This window comes from Brachyhypopomus gauderio, unplaced genomic scaffold, assembly GCF_052324685.1.
Source record: "Brachyhypopomus gauderio isolate BG-103 unplaced genomic scaffold, BGAUD_0.2 sc270, whole genome shotgun sequence".
NCBI lineage: Eukaryota > Metazoa > Chordata > Actinopteri > Gymnotiformes > Hypopomidae > Brachyhypopomus > Brachyhypopomus gauderio.
In genome coordinates, this window is record NW_027507091.1 from 95,428 (window position 1) to 100,000 (window position 4,573).

Here is a 4,573-nt window from a genome sequence, read left to right on the forward strand (position 1 = left end):
TGGCGGGCATGGCTGGCGAGTACCTCCCCGGCCGTGGAGGAAAACGCATACGGTGCATTGCAAACACCTACCAGCAGGTATATAGGAGAGCATGTCTCTTGAGTTCATCCTAACCTTATAATGGTTATCCCATTCATAAGGCCTGGATGCAAGGCGGTGCGTGAAGGTAACATTAGCCTGACTCTAACACTTTCACCGGTTAGGGGTGGAGTGGTGACCCCCCTAACACTGGAGGTCTCGCCGACCTCCAGGCACCAGCCTCACATGCTCTACCTCGGCCTGTGCGTATCCGGAGGGTGCTGTGCGCAAGCCCGGAAGATGCTGGTTTCGGCTGGCCTTACCGGATCCAATGGCACAGTACCTAGGTGCGCTCTAAGACCGTTATCCGAACCCAAGTCCGCCAGGGGTTTTTCAGTTATACCAGTAGCGTCGACCATCACTTGGTTCAGCCAGGCCTTTTCAGGGGTCGAGCGTCCGAGGTGTGTCCGAGGGAAGATTTGCCTTGGCGGGCATGGCTGGCGAGAACCTCCCCGGCCGTGGAGGAAAACGCGTACGGTGGATTGCAAAAACCTACCAGCAGGTTTTTAGGGAGAGCGTCAATCTCGAGGGCGTTCGGAGCTCTCCCGATCTATTGGCATACGATGCCCGCCAGGGGTTAGGCTCTCGGGCTACCACTTAAGGTTTCTCCCTGTCATTATAAGAGAGACACACGGTCAAACCAATGCGCAATGTACAATGAGGTGTGAGCTCATATCCTATATATTGCTCAGAGCCACAACCTCGGTGCGACATACCTAGGTACAGGAATAGGGCGAGAGGTGGATGCGCTCCTTCAGGACGGGTAGGTCGGCAGCCTCTCGGGTATGATTGTTCACCAACGAAAGCTGTACAAAAGAGGTGACTGCGCTCATTGAGGACGGCAGCCTCGACATGACATACCTATCAAAAACTCTCCCATGAGGTGTGTGCGCTCCTTCAGGATGGGAGGTCGGCAGCCTCGGTATGATCATGATGACCGAGACACAGGCCTTGGGTTGGGCCTAGGGTTGAAACCTTCTGTGCCGCCCGGGTAGTTCCTCCCCAAACCAGCGGGCATGCCTCTATGGGGAGGCCTCGGTCTGAAAAGACACGATCCTCACCCGGAACCGTCTGAGGGAAGCGTTGAAGGCCGGTCTGTCTACACAGGTGTCCGCTATCGGCGTCCATGGTGTACGGGTGAGAGCCAGCAGTGGATCGGGTTAGTTCAACACATGCTTGGCCTCACCCCGCCTGGTCACGGAATCACTCATTTCTCGGTTACGTCCCACAGTAGCGCGCGCGCGTGCTGGGAGCTGACGAGGGCTCTCTCCCCCACGCTGACGGCGCACCCCTGCTGCACCGATGGTGGGCGTCCGGTACCGAGGTGGGCCCCTGACCCTGCCCGGGGGATGGAGCACGCCGAGGTGGCCGCGACGTTAGCTGGTGTCCCTTTCACCACCGCGGTGCAGCTACCTGGTTGATCCTGCCAGTAACATATGCTTGTCTCAAAGATTAAGCCATGCAGGTCTAAGTACACACGGCCGGTACAGTGAAACTGCGAATGGCTCATTAAATCAGTCATGGTTCCTTTGATCGCTCCACACGTTACTCGGATAACTGTGGTAATTCTAGAGCTAATACATGCAAACGAGCGCTGACCCCTCTGGGGGATGCGTGCATTTATCAGATCCAAAACCCATCCGGCGGGGCGCGGGCCCCCCGGCCGCTTTGGTGACTCTAGATAACCTCGGGCCGATCGCGCGCCCTCCGCGGCGGCGACGTCTCATTCGAATGTCTGCCCTATCAACTTTCGATGGTACTATAGTCGCCTACCATGGTGACCACGGGTAACGGGGAATCAGGGTTCGATTCCGGAGAGGGAGCCTGAGAAACGGCTACCACATCCAAGGAAGGCAGCAGGCGCGCAAATTACCCATTCCCGACACGGGGAGGTAGTGACGAAAAATAACGATACAGGTCTCTTTCGAGGCCCTGTAATCGGAATGAGCGTATCCTAAACCCATGGGTGAGGACCCATTGGAGGGCAAGTCTGGTGCCAGCAGCCGCGGTAATTCCAGCTCCAATAGCGTATATTAAAGTTGCTGCAGTTAAAAAGCTCGTAGTTGGATTTCGGGAGTGGGCTGACGGTCCGCCGCGAGGCGAGCCACCGCCTGTCCCAGACCCTGCCTCCCGGTGCCCCTCGGATGCCCTTGGCTGGGTGTCCGGTCGGGGTCCGGAGCGTTTACTTTGAAAAAATTAGAGTGTTCAAAGCGGGCCGCTACTCGCCCGAATACCTGAGCTAGGAATAATGGAATAGGACTCCGGTTCTATTTTGTGGGTTTCCGGAACCAGGGCCATGATTAAGAGGGACGGCCGGGGGCATTCGTATTGCGCCGCTAGAGGTGAAATTCTTGGACCGGCGCAAGACGGACGAAAGCGAAAGCATTTGCCAAGAATGTTTTCATTAATCAAGAACGAAAGTCGGAGGTTCGAAGACGATCAGATACCGTCGTAGTTCCGACCGTAAACTATGCCAACCCGCGATCCGGCGGCGTTATTCCCATGACCCGCCGGGCAGCGTGCGGGAAACCACGAGTCTTTGGGTTCCGGGGGGAGTATGGTTGCAAAGCTGAAACTTAAAGGAATTGACGGAAGGGCACCACCAGGAGTGGAGCCTGCGGCTTAATTTGACTCAACACGGGAAACCTCACCCGGCCCGGACACGGAAAGGATTGACAGATTGATGGCTCTTTCTCGATTCTGTGGGTGGTGGTGCATGGCCGTTCTTAGTTGGTGGAGCGATTTGTCTGGTTAATTCCGATAACGAACGAGACTCCGGCATGCTAACTAGTTATGCGGCCCTCCGTGGTCTGCATCAACTTCTTAGAGGGACAAGTGGCGTTCAGCCACACGAGATGGAGCAATAACAGGTCTGTGATGCCCTTAGATGTCCGGGGCTGCACGCGCGCCACAATGGTTGGCTCAGCATGTGCCTACCCTTCGCCGAGAGGCGCGGGTAATCCGCTGAAACCCAATCGTGATTGGGACTGGGGATTGCAATTATTCCCCATGAACGAGGAATTCCCAGTAAGCGTGAGTCACAAGCTCGCGTTGATTAAGTCCCTGCCCTTTGTACACACCGCCCGTCGCTACTACCGATCGGATGGTTTAGTGAGGTCCTCGGATCGGCCGCACCGGGACCCCTCGTGGGCCTTGGTGTAGTGCTGAGAAGTCGATCAAACTTGATCATCTAGAGGAAGTAAAAGTCGTAACAAGGTTTCCGTAGGTGAACCTGCGGAAGGATCATTAACGGGTAGCGCCGCCCGGTGCGCCTCCTCCCAGCCTCTGTGCGTCTCCTCGGGCCTCTGGGGAAAGGGTTGTGCGCTTCGGTACCGGACTGGAGATCATCATATGTTTAACGCCTGAACAGCGATGGCGCAAGCTGGTCTGTTCTCTCCAAACAGCCCCCCATCTCGAGCGCACCTCCTCGGTACTCTCTGGCTCGTGCGAAGCGCTAAAAAACACGGTTACGGCCGGTTTCCACACGCACAATGGCGTGAGTCTGGGCCGCGAGGCCCTCTCTCTCTGTCGGCGTGCGTGGGGTTTTCCACATTCGGTGACCTCAGGCTCACGGCACCACCACGCACCCTACGTCTGTTGCTATAAATCGGGACTGTGCCCGTAAAGGACCAGACCCGCGTTGGGAGGTTCGCAGGAGGCTCACGCCACCTTTGTCTTCCTGGGCTCAGACGTCGTCAAAGCGGTTGCGCGTGTGTGGCCGTTGCCTTCCATTTTTCGTCGGGTGACGGGTACCTACTAGTCTTCGAACCAACCCCATACAGCGCTACGAGTGCTCTCCCTTACCGGAGGCATGGCGGGCGGTGATGGGGAGGGCCACGTGTGGACTCTAGCTCATCAACCCCGCCTCAGGCAGCGCTACGAGTGCTCTCCTGTACTGGAGACATGGCGGACGCTGACTGGGTGGTCCCCCTGGTGGCTTTAGTCTTCACACCCTCCACACCCCGGTGCTACGCGTGCTCCTCTCCGCAGGGAGGGGTGGACATGGCGGGCGGCGGGTGAGGAGAGGGGTTCACTGTGTGCTGTAGCTCCCAAGCTCACCTCGGGCAGCGCTACGAGTGCTCCTCCCTTCCTGGGAGCATGGCGGGCGGTGACGAGGTAGGCCTCTGGGTCCTTCAGTATTCACACACCCCTTTCCAACACCCCGTTGCTACGCGTGCTCACCCAGTCCTCCGAGACGGACAGGGCGGGTGCCGAGTGTGGAGGGGGCCCGCAGAGGGCTGCGGGTTTAAAGACCCCGTGCTCGGGTGCCTGTCCCTCGGGTCAGGCACTACGGCGGGGCGCCCGTCACTTGAAAAATGGTAAAAACCATTTATCATGTTTGGTGCCTCTCACGAAAAAACCAAGAGTACAACTCTTAGCGGTGGATCACTCGGCTCGTGCGTCGATGAAGAACGCAGCCAGCTGCGAGAACTAATGTGAATTGCAGGACACATTGATCATCGACACTTCGAACGCACATTGCGGCCCTGGGTTC

The 4,573-nt window shown here is 57.5% G+C and overlaps 2 non-coding genes across 2 annotated transcripts in view; both read left to right on the forward strand.

Annotated features, from left to right (window-relative positions):
• The first annotated feature begins 1,488 nt into the window (after nucleotides 1-1,488).
• LOC143504359 (18S ribosomal RNA) lies at nucleotides 1,489-3,327 on the forward strand. The gene has a single exon (XR_013127554.1). It is a non-coding gene; the product is annotated as an 18S ribosomal RNA (ribosomal RNA).
• Nucleotides 3,328-4,448: 1,121 nt separating this feature from the next.
• The window catches only part of LOC143504357 (5.8S ribosomal RNA), a 154-nt gene continuing 29 nt past the window's right edge, over nucleotides 4,449-4,573 (forward strand). Inside the window, exon 1 of the ribosomal RNA XR_013127552.1 lies at nucleotides 4,449-4,573. This exon is cut by the window's right edge and continues 29 nt beyond it. This is a non-coding gene — a ribosomal RNA (5.8S ribosomal RNA).